Below are 10,300 nucleotides of genomic sequence, written 5' to 3'. Positions count from 1 at the left end.
AAGTTACACGACTTAAAAGTGATTTCTACTCTCAAGTATAAGAGTGTCTTGTTATATTATAATTCGGTGAGTCCAAGGTCGATCCACAGAGAAAATATTTAATTTGTTTACTTAAGTTTATCCAAATAAAAATAAAATTTATAAATATGTATGTTATTTAAGAAAAAGTATAAAATTGAATTAGTTAGGGTTTGGATCCACCCTTAGTAATAAATACAATTTAACAAATTCTTTTTATTTTTTATTTTATTTCCCAAAAGACTAATTGTATAAATTAAAATTATTTTCCCATTTATTTTATTGTGGATTAAGAATTTAATGTGCCAAAACTTAATTTGTCTACACTAAATCAAAATACCATTTTTCTATATTTTATACTAAGATATTAAGAATTTATTGTGCCAAATTCCTATTTTTGTCTACACTAAATCAAAATTTCAAAATATAAAATATGGATAAAATTAAATAGAAAATAATTTAATTTATAAAATTAAAAATAGAATTTGGTTAAACCATATTTTTTTACTAAGAGTTTCACCTTCCCCTAACTGCTAATATTTAGCTAAACATATTTAAAATAAAAGGAATTTTCTTTAAAAAAGAAAAAGATATAATTAAAAAAATGCTTGAAAATTGAAAATAAAACTAATTTTATTTATTGAAAATATATTACAAAGAGAGATGAGAAGAAGAATTTAGGGTGAAAGAAGAGAAGAGAAGGTGTGTAGAGGTGCGTTCACCCCCCTCTCTATTTATACTAATACATGGTAAATCCACACCACACAAATAAAAAAATCTAAGTACATATTAACCTTACATTTGTCCCACTAATAATCCCACTAATAAAACGTAAACCTCACTTAATCCACTCAAGCATATCCAACACATTCCACTAACAATTACAATACCTAACATGATAAAAACTTATAATTTTACAATTACCACTTTTACCGTGGTAAAAATATAAAAATTTACAACAAAAGTCTCGGATCCTCCTCGACAATGACATAATTTCTCGGACTTCCGAAATCCAAATTTGACTTTTGTACATTTGTTTGAAGCTTCAAATTGCATGAAATTATTATTTTTACCTAATAAACACACAAAAATACACAAAATCAAATACGTAGAAAAATAATTAGAAATTCACAATATGTTACATAATTACAAATATAAATTACATTAATAGTACAAAATAACATTTTTACCCCTTAATAAACATACAATTTTTAACACTAATCACACCCCCAACTAGCTTATTGCTATCCCCTAGCAATTAAAATGTTATATTAAATTAAGATTTACAAAATTCACATGCAAGTTAATAGTTGTTCATTTATCCTCTAAACTACCAAATAAATAAACTCTCTCAATATTTCTTTAGCTCTTTGTCGTCCACTTATTATCCAGAATATCATAAACCTTCTTTTGTGCTCAAATAATTAACACAATACTTATGGGGCTTCATTAAAAGAAAACAATATTTTCGTTTTAAACTCATTAGAAATTATATCTTCAGGCAGTAGATTATTCAAGCTGTTTTTTTTTCACAAAAATATTGCAGTTTTAACCCATGTAGTGAGCTTTAGGTCAGTGACTCCCAAACCAGTTGACCTTAGGGCACTAGGTGTTGAAACACCCCTATGGACTTAATTACTTAGGTTTTTAATAAATAAGCAAACAATATATCTATAACCCATGTAGCGAGCTTTAGGCTAGTGACTCCCAGACCAGTTGACCTTAGTGCACTAGGTGTTGAAACACCCCTACGGACTTAATTACTCGGGTTCTAGATATAACAAATTAAACACATTCAATTTTTTTCTTTTTTCTTTTTTCTTTTTTGCAATATACACTTTCTACTACCTTAGATATTATCCCTAATAAATCAAAAGAACTAAATGCTGCAAAAATTTTAACTTACAACCCACTAGTATGTGTCATAGTGTGTGTGTGAAGAATGATTTCATAATACTTGTTAAATGAGTAAACAACAAAATAATTTAATAACCAAATGGAGAGTTCACAAATTTGAGTAATTCAAAGAAAAAGGAACAAAAACAATTTACTATGAATTTTAAAATCAAAATATAACAGAACAGAATTATTAGGATGCATCTCAAGAGTCATGACTTTTTACACAACCATCCTATACCAAAAAAAAAAAATTGTTGTTTTTGGTTTTTTGGGAATTTTTTTATAAAATAAAATAAAATAAACACACATATTTACATGTCAACTACCTCTTCCCCCCAACCTAATCTAAACATTATTCATAATTTAAAAATATGCATGCAAAAAGGAAAAAAGATTAAAAAAACATAAATAATAAAAGAAGAAATACGAAAGATCACACCTGAACAACCCGCTGAAGATGCGTTTCTAGAGTCGTTACACATATCCTGCCATCTTCGACAAAAGCATTACTATGATTTACTATATTCCACAGTTGCTAACTATTCCCTCCCCCCAACCTAAACAACACATTGTCCTCAATGGCTTAAAGAAAAGAAGTAGAGTTTAGAAGACATAATCTCATAACTCCAAGAAGATAGTTACAACCGAAGAGTTAAATCCAATTTGTACTTCTTACTAGGGCTAGGGTTACCATCATTAGTCAACCATTCCAAGGCCAAGGTCCTAGGATCTGCCTCTAGTTTGTAAGCTTGTAAAAGATCAAGTAACTTATTAGTAGTAGAAACACAAACAAAGAGATTTTTCGCAGAGATTGAAATAAAATTATTCTTAATTGCATGGTTAATGAATGTGAGCAACCCATCAAAAAAATTATTAACATTTAGTAAACCGATGGGTTTTTTATGGATGTTTAAATGGGATCAAGATGCAAATGTAATCAATGCCTCTAAAGTTGCAAGATCTCCTGGCAAGAAAATGAAAGCATTAGCATGATTTAACATCTCAGATATTCGCTCTTGCATACTTGAGACAACTAACGCTTCTCCAATTGGCACATCAGACATGCATCCTAGAGGTTTTAAGGCTTGTGGAATGATACATAGTACCTGGTTTCTTATAATAAAAAAGCTTCTGAGACAAGTTTTGATAACCCGCGGTCACCTCCTCCATATACAAGATGCAGTTTCCTCTCAGTTGTGGCATGACCAAGATCTACAACTGCTTGAACGAACTCTTTGTATTTTTCATAATGAATTCCAGAGAGCACACAAATGTTTTTGAATTGTCTACTCGAAGATGTTGCCATTAGAATAATATTAAAAAACAAGTTGTACGTGGTTGGAAAAAGAGCTCTTATTTAAAGATCCGAGTGACAGAAAAAATGAGAAACGGTTGTAAATAGGTTGGTGTATTTGTCAGATGGTGAGGAAAGCTCATGTCTCAATTTTTCAAAAGCAAACAGTAAAAAAAAGAGCAAACAGTGAAAAGAAAAAGTAAAAGAAAACAAATAATGATTAAATAAAAAATCACACCACTAAATGCAATAATGCAAATGATAAAAGAACAATAAAATAAAAGGATATATACTGGCAGTTGTGATTGTGACTCACATCTTCCTCTGGTTTTACGTCCAGTAACGGCTTGAACACCCTTTATGGGTTGAGGATAGGCTTCTCATTCAGTTTTCTTATAAACTGGCAAACAAGGTCTTTTTTAGTCAGATTCCCAATACTAAACTATGCACTTTCTTTTTGGAATAGTCTGCATAACCTGTATATCTCATATTGCACATCTCCGCTTCAATGCGTCTCAAGAGATCATAAGATATCATCCAACGATTCTTTACTCATGTCATCTTTAACGAATTTAATTTTATCTTCTCAATTATCAAAAACCATTCCTAAATATTTACAAACTTCTAGTTTGCAAGTAAGTCGTACACAATTATGACATTATGAGCCAAGTCTTTTAGCTCTTTGTTTTTTAGCAAATGTGCTTTTACTAAAACCAGGCATGTAAGAAATAAATGGATTAGGAAACTCACCAGCTAATCGGACCTTTGCTTCAATTAACCAACGAATATCAGAAGGAATTCCATTGATCATCAACAAACGCAATCTTTCACAACGTGCTTCGTAAATTTTTATGAGTGCATTTTGAGGGAGAGAAGGAAAACACTTATTCAATTTATGTTGTATTTCTTCCATGCTTGATTTTGAGATCTTAGTTATTGTGAGAAACTGAGGATATCGACTTAAGAAGTCACGAAGTACCGTTATCTGCCATTTATAGGGAAAATAAATCAAAACACACCAAAATCAAATCTGCAAAATCAAATCAAACGTGAAAGCGAACAACAAAAAGAAACACAATATGTACAAAGGAAAATGAACTTACATTCGTCCTCTCATTGAGTTAACCTCAAGCTCCAATTGAAATTCATATATACCACGCTCTATTGCTCTGAGTTGTCTTTCTTGATCCTCAACGTAGGCCACTAATTCTGGTGGTTGTCGTTCCCAAATTGGATGTGATTTACAACTTTGTTTCAATCTTCTCAAGTGAAATTTTATTCGCAAAAGTCTTTTAAGATGTGTGAACATAATCTTCCTTATTGAGGTGCTCATGATGTAGAATGATTAAGAAAACACAATTATTAAACACACTTAAACAAGAAACGTCACAACGCGTATCATTCAAGACATTCAAACAATTCAAACGGTAAAACAACAGTGAAAAGTTAAAACACAAATTAAAAACTTAATCAAGATTTGGTGGGTCAATCAAATTTATTTCTGTGCTTGCTTCACGTGGTTGGTATTCTAGATAGGGCTTTATTATTTGTCCGTTAACTTTAAATGTGACACTATTTTTTGTTTCTCAATTTCTACAGCCCCATGTGGATATACATTTTTTACAATAAATGGGCCACTCCACTTTGACTTTAACTTTCCTAGAAACAAATGAAAAAAAAAATTATAAGCAATACTTTTTGACAAATTTCAAATGTTTTTCGAAAAATTCTTTTGTCATGAAATTTTTTTGTTCTTGCCTTAATAATTCTTGAATTTTCATATGCATCATTTCTTAATTCTTCAAGTTCATTCAATTACAATTTTCGCACATTACCAGCATCATCCAAATTTAAATTAAAAGCTTTAATAGCCCAAAATGATTTATGCTTAAGTTCAACAGATAAGTGACAAGGTTTACCATAAACTAGTCGATAGGGTGACATTCCTAAAGACGTTTTAAATGTAGTATCGTAGGCCCAAAGTGTATCAATCAATCGAAGAGACCAATCTTTGCGATTTGGATTAACTGTTTTTTCTAAAATTTATTTTATCTCCCTATTTGTTAATTCAACTTGACCATTTGTTTGAGGATGACAAGGGGTAGTAATTTTATGTGTAATTCCATATTTTTTTATTAAAGGATCAAATGACTTATTACAAAAATGCTTACCTCCATCACTAATAATGACTCGAGGGATTTCAAATCGACTTAAAATGTTTTCTCTTAAAAATTTAACGACAGTTTTACTATCATTATTTCGACAAGACATTGCTTCAATCTATTTTAAGACATAATCAACTGCAACTAATATGTACACAAATCCAAAAGATGGTGGAAATAAACTCATAAAATCAATTCCCCAATAGTCAAATATTTCAATCTCAAGTATGAGATTTAAGGGCATCATGTTTCTTTTAGTAATTAATCCTAATGTTTGACAGTTTTCACAAGTTTTGCAAATTTTATATGTGTCTTTGAATATGGTAGGCCAATAAAATTCACATTGCAAAATTTTAGCCGTAGTTTTTCTTGAAGAAAAGTGTCCACCACATGCTTCAGAATGACAAAAATTAATGACACTACTTACCTCATTATCAGGAATGCATCGTCGAAAAATCTGATAAGGGCAATATTTAAACAAGTAAGGACCATCCTAATAAAATTTCTTTCCTTCAACAAACAATTTCTTCTTCTCCTGAGTATTTCACTGTGAAAGCATTTTACCTGTAATAAGGAAATTAACAATGTTAGCATACTTCTTCTCCTGAGTATTTCACTGCGAAGGCATTTTACCTGTAATAAGGAAATTAATAATGTTAGCATACCATGCTATTGAAGTAACAGATAATAAAAATTCATTAGGAAAGGAATCATTGATGGGTATTATATCAGTGTAGATCTCAGATGTGAGTCTTGATAAATGATCAGCAACGACATTTTCGACACTCTTTTTATCTTTAATGGTGAGGTCAAATTCTTAAGTAACAAAATCCAACGAATTAGTCTTGGTTTGGCATCCTGTTTAGTCATCAAATATCTCACAGCAGCGTGATCAGTAAAAATAACAGTTTTAGAACCAAGCAAATATGAACGGAATTTGTTTAATGCAAACACCACAACAAGTAATTCTTTTTCAGTTGTTGAATAATTCATTTGAGTACTATCCAAAGTCTTCGTCGCATAATAAATCACAAATGGCTTACCATCATTTCTTTGTCCTAAAACAACATCATCAGCAAAGTCACTTGCATCACACATTAATTCAAAAGGTAAAGACCAATCAAGAAATTGCATAATAGGTGCATATGTTAAAAGAAAAATTATTTTCTCAATCTTTTAATAAGAGGTTACAAAGTGGTTTAGATATGACATTAAAATTTTTTATAAACCTCCTATAAAATCCTGCATGTCCTAAAAAGGATCATACATCTCTAACTGTTTTTGGTTATAGCAATTTAGATATGACTTCAATTTTTTCTTTGTCAACTTCAATTCCTTTAACATATACAACATGACCCAAAACAATTCCAGAAGTAACCATGTGATAACATTTTTCCCAATTTAAAACAAGTTCTTTTCAACACATCTTTTAAACCTTTTTCCAAATTATCAAGGCAATCATCAAAAGAATTCTCAAACACAGTCAAATCATCCACAAAGACCTCTAAACAACGTTCAATCATATCAGTGAAAATACTTAGCATGCATCTTTGAAATGTTGCAGGAGTATTACAGAGTCCAAATGACATTATTTTAAATGCAAATGTTCCGAAGGGACATGTAAATATGGTTTTTTCTTGGTCTTCAAGTACTATAGGAATTTGATAATAACCTGAATATCCATCTAAAAAGCAGTAGTAGGGATGTCCGACTACTCTTTCTAAGATTTGGTCAAGAAATGGTAATGGAAAATGATATTTTCTAGTGGCTTCATTTAATTTCCTATAATCAATGCACATGTGCCAACTAGATGTAATTCGTGTTGGAATTAGTTCATCTTTTTCATTTTTAACAACAGTGATTCCAGATTTTTTAGGCACTACTTGTATAGGACTTACCCACTTCCTATAAGAGATAGGGTAGATAATTCTCGCATCAAGTAACTTAAGAACTTCTGTTTTTACTACTTCTTTCATGTGTGGGTTTAATCTTTTTTGAGTTTGTTGACATGTTTTAACATTTTCTTCCAAATTGATTCTATGTATGCAAATTAAAGGATTAATACATTTAATGTCATTTAAAGTCCATCTAGTTGCGTTTTTATGCTTTTTAAGAACATATAGTAACTTACCTCCTTAGTCGCTTGATAAAGTCGAAGAAATCACAGCAAGATAAGTTTGTTCTTCTCCAAGATAAGCATACTTTAATCCCTCTAGCAAATATTTCAATTCCAGTTTAGGTGCTTCTTGTTGTTCAGTCTTTTCAATGATTCCAACCTTCTCAATTTTTGGTTTACCATCATCACTTTGTAAAGTCTGACAAGAATCAAACAACAAATTTATATTAGAAGTATCATGTTCAAGTTGTTTATTTGATTCAATAGAATTAACCAAACAAATGTCACTAAGTTCAGAAAAATTCCCTTTCTGAATATTCTCCTCTATGGAAGATTCAAGCAATTCCTTTTGCTCATCAACTTCATCTTCATTTCATTTTCTTCATTAGGTTGCCAACACATGTTGAAAATATTCAATTTCAGAGTCATTATTTCAAATGACAAATTCATTAAACCATTCCTACAATTAATCAAAGCATTAGCAGTTATTAAAAATGGTTGACCTAAAATTACAGAAATTGGTTTATAATTATTCACAACAGGTTCAGTTTCTAAGACAATAAAATCCACAGGATATAAATTTATCAACTTGTACTAAAACATCTTCTACTATTCCTTTTGGTACTTTAACTGATCTATCGGCAAGCAAAAATGTAAGTGAAGTTGATTTTAACTCACCAAGATTAAGTTGAAGATAAACTGAATATGGAAGCAAATTAACACTAACACCAAGGTCTAACAAAGCATGCTCAATTTTGCGATCTCCAATAATACAAGAAATAGTAGGACAACTTGGATCTTTATATTTCAACTTATTATTGGTAGACAGAATGGTACTTACCTATTCAGCCATAAAAGCACTATTTTATACTTTCAATTTCCTCTTAACAGTACATAAGTCCTTTAAAAATTTGGCATATGAAGGTACCTGCTTGATTGCATCTAACAGAGGAATATTAACTTTCACTTGCTTAAAGATTTTATAAATTTCAGAAGAGTCATTTGATTTCCTTGGTTTATTCAATGCATGCGGAAATGGTGGTTCAGATGGAATAATAGTTATTTCTTCACTAGGTGTAAGTTTATCTATTTCTTCTTTACCCTTTCAATTTTCATTTTCACAAGGTTCAGGAATAGGCCGATCAATAACCTTACCACTGCGAAGAGTTATAACTGACTTAACTTGGTCCATGGGTGCATTTTGAATCTTAGGATTTGGTTTTGGTTGAGCTGGAAATTTTCTTTTTTCTTGAATTGTGAATGCAGAAGCAATTTTAGCAAGAGTATCTTTCAAATCAGAAAAGGTTTGTGCATTTTGATTATTAATAGCATCTTACTTCTTAATGAATGAATGCATTGTATCTTCCAAATTTTTCCATGGTGGTGGAATATATGGTGCATAAGACTAAATATTTTGAAAATTTTGTGGAGGTGGTGCTTGTGAAGATTGTGCATTATTATTATTCCTCCAACTAAAATTTGGATGATTTCTCCAACCAGGATTATAAGTATGTGAATATGGGTTTGGCTTGTTAAAAGTGTTGATGGCATCAGCTTGATCATGTAAACATTCTTTAAGTGCAGGCAGAGTGAGACAATCTTGAGTGAAATGATCATTAGAACTACAAACATTACATGCAATTTCTTGAACAAATTTTACTTGATCACTCTTTTTATTTTCCAACGCTTCAACCTTCCTAACTAGAGATGCAAATTTTTTTTGTAGATCATGATCTTCTTTAAGGTTGTAGATTCCTCCACTAGATGGAGATGGTTGTGGTTTATTAGTCAATTCAAAAGTTCCAACAGTATCCCAATGTTGTGCATTTTCAGCTAATTGGTCAAGGTAATCTAGTGCATCTTCAGGATTTTTATCTCTAAATTCACCATTACAAATCATTTCTACAACTTGTTTACTTTGTGGTGATAAGCCCTTGTAGAAATAAGTGATCAATTGCCAAGTTTCAAAACCATGGTGTGGACATATGTTAAGCAATTCTTTAAATCCATCCCAACATTGGTATAGTGTTTCTCCATTTTTTTGAGCGAAAGAAGTGATTTTCCTTTTAAAAGATTTGTTTTATGAGGTGGAAAGAATTTTTTTCAAAAACTGTTCTTGCATGTTATTCTAAGTTCTTATTGATCCAGATCTAAGGTTTTATAACCAAGTTTTAACTTTATCTTTTAATGAAAAAGGAAAAACCTTTAATCTAATTATATTCATGCTACAATTTTGGTCTGTGTATATATTACAAACTTCTTCAAAATCTCTTAGATGCAAGTATGGATTCTCAGATTCTAAACCATGAAATGTTGGTAAAAGTTGGATAATACTTGGTTTGAAGTTGAATCGAGATACTTCTAGATGAAATACTATACACAACCGTGCTCCGGTTGTGGTTGGATTCATGTAGTCTCTCAAAGTTCTCGGTTGATTCTGATCATGTTGAGATTGGTCGTCTCCTTGATCGATTGGAGGATTAAGTTGGCCTAAATTATTTTCATCTTGGATCTCGTCCATGATTGGTGGTGGTGATTAAGAACTACGAATTAACCTGCCACTTGAAGTTCGAGTCCAACGTCTCATGCAATGGTTATGTCACAAAGATAATATTCAAATAAATTAGTAATACAAAAACTAAATGAAAATTGCAACAAAGAAAAAAATGAAAATTAAATATGCAAATAATATAAGTGTACAAAAGAAAATTAATAACTTAAAATTAAATAACAATTCTGATGGTTGAACCCACCATATAAATTAACAAAATAAAATAAAGCATAAAAAATGCGAAATAAAAAAACTGAAAT

General features: G+C 30.7%; 1 non-coding gene across 1 annotated transcript; it reads left to right on the top strand.

Moving 5' to 3' along the window:
- Positions 1 to 9,456: 9,456 nt before the first annotated feature.
- Positions 9,457 to 9,565, top strand: LOC112097497. The gene has a single exon (XR_002905029.1). It is a non-coding gene; the product is annotated as a small nucleolar RNA R71 (small nucleolar RNA).
- Positions 9,566 to 10,300: the final 735 nt, after the last annotated feature.

This window comes from Citrus clementina, unplaced genomic scaffold (genome assembly GCF_000493195.1).
Source record: "Citrus clementina cultivar Clemenules unplaced genomic scaffold, Citrus_clementina_v1.0 scaffold_6, whole genome shotgun sequence".
Classification (NCBI taxonomy): domain Eukaryota; kingdom Viridiplantae; phylum Streptophyta; class Magnoliopsida; order Sapindales; family Rutaceae; genus Citrus; species Citrus x clementina.
Note: the sequence above shows the minus strand (reverse complement) of the source record. Positions and strands in the feature narration are given on the sequence as shown.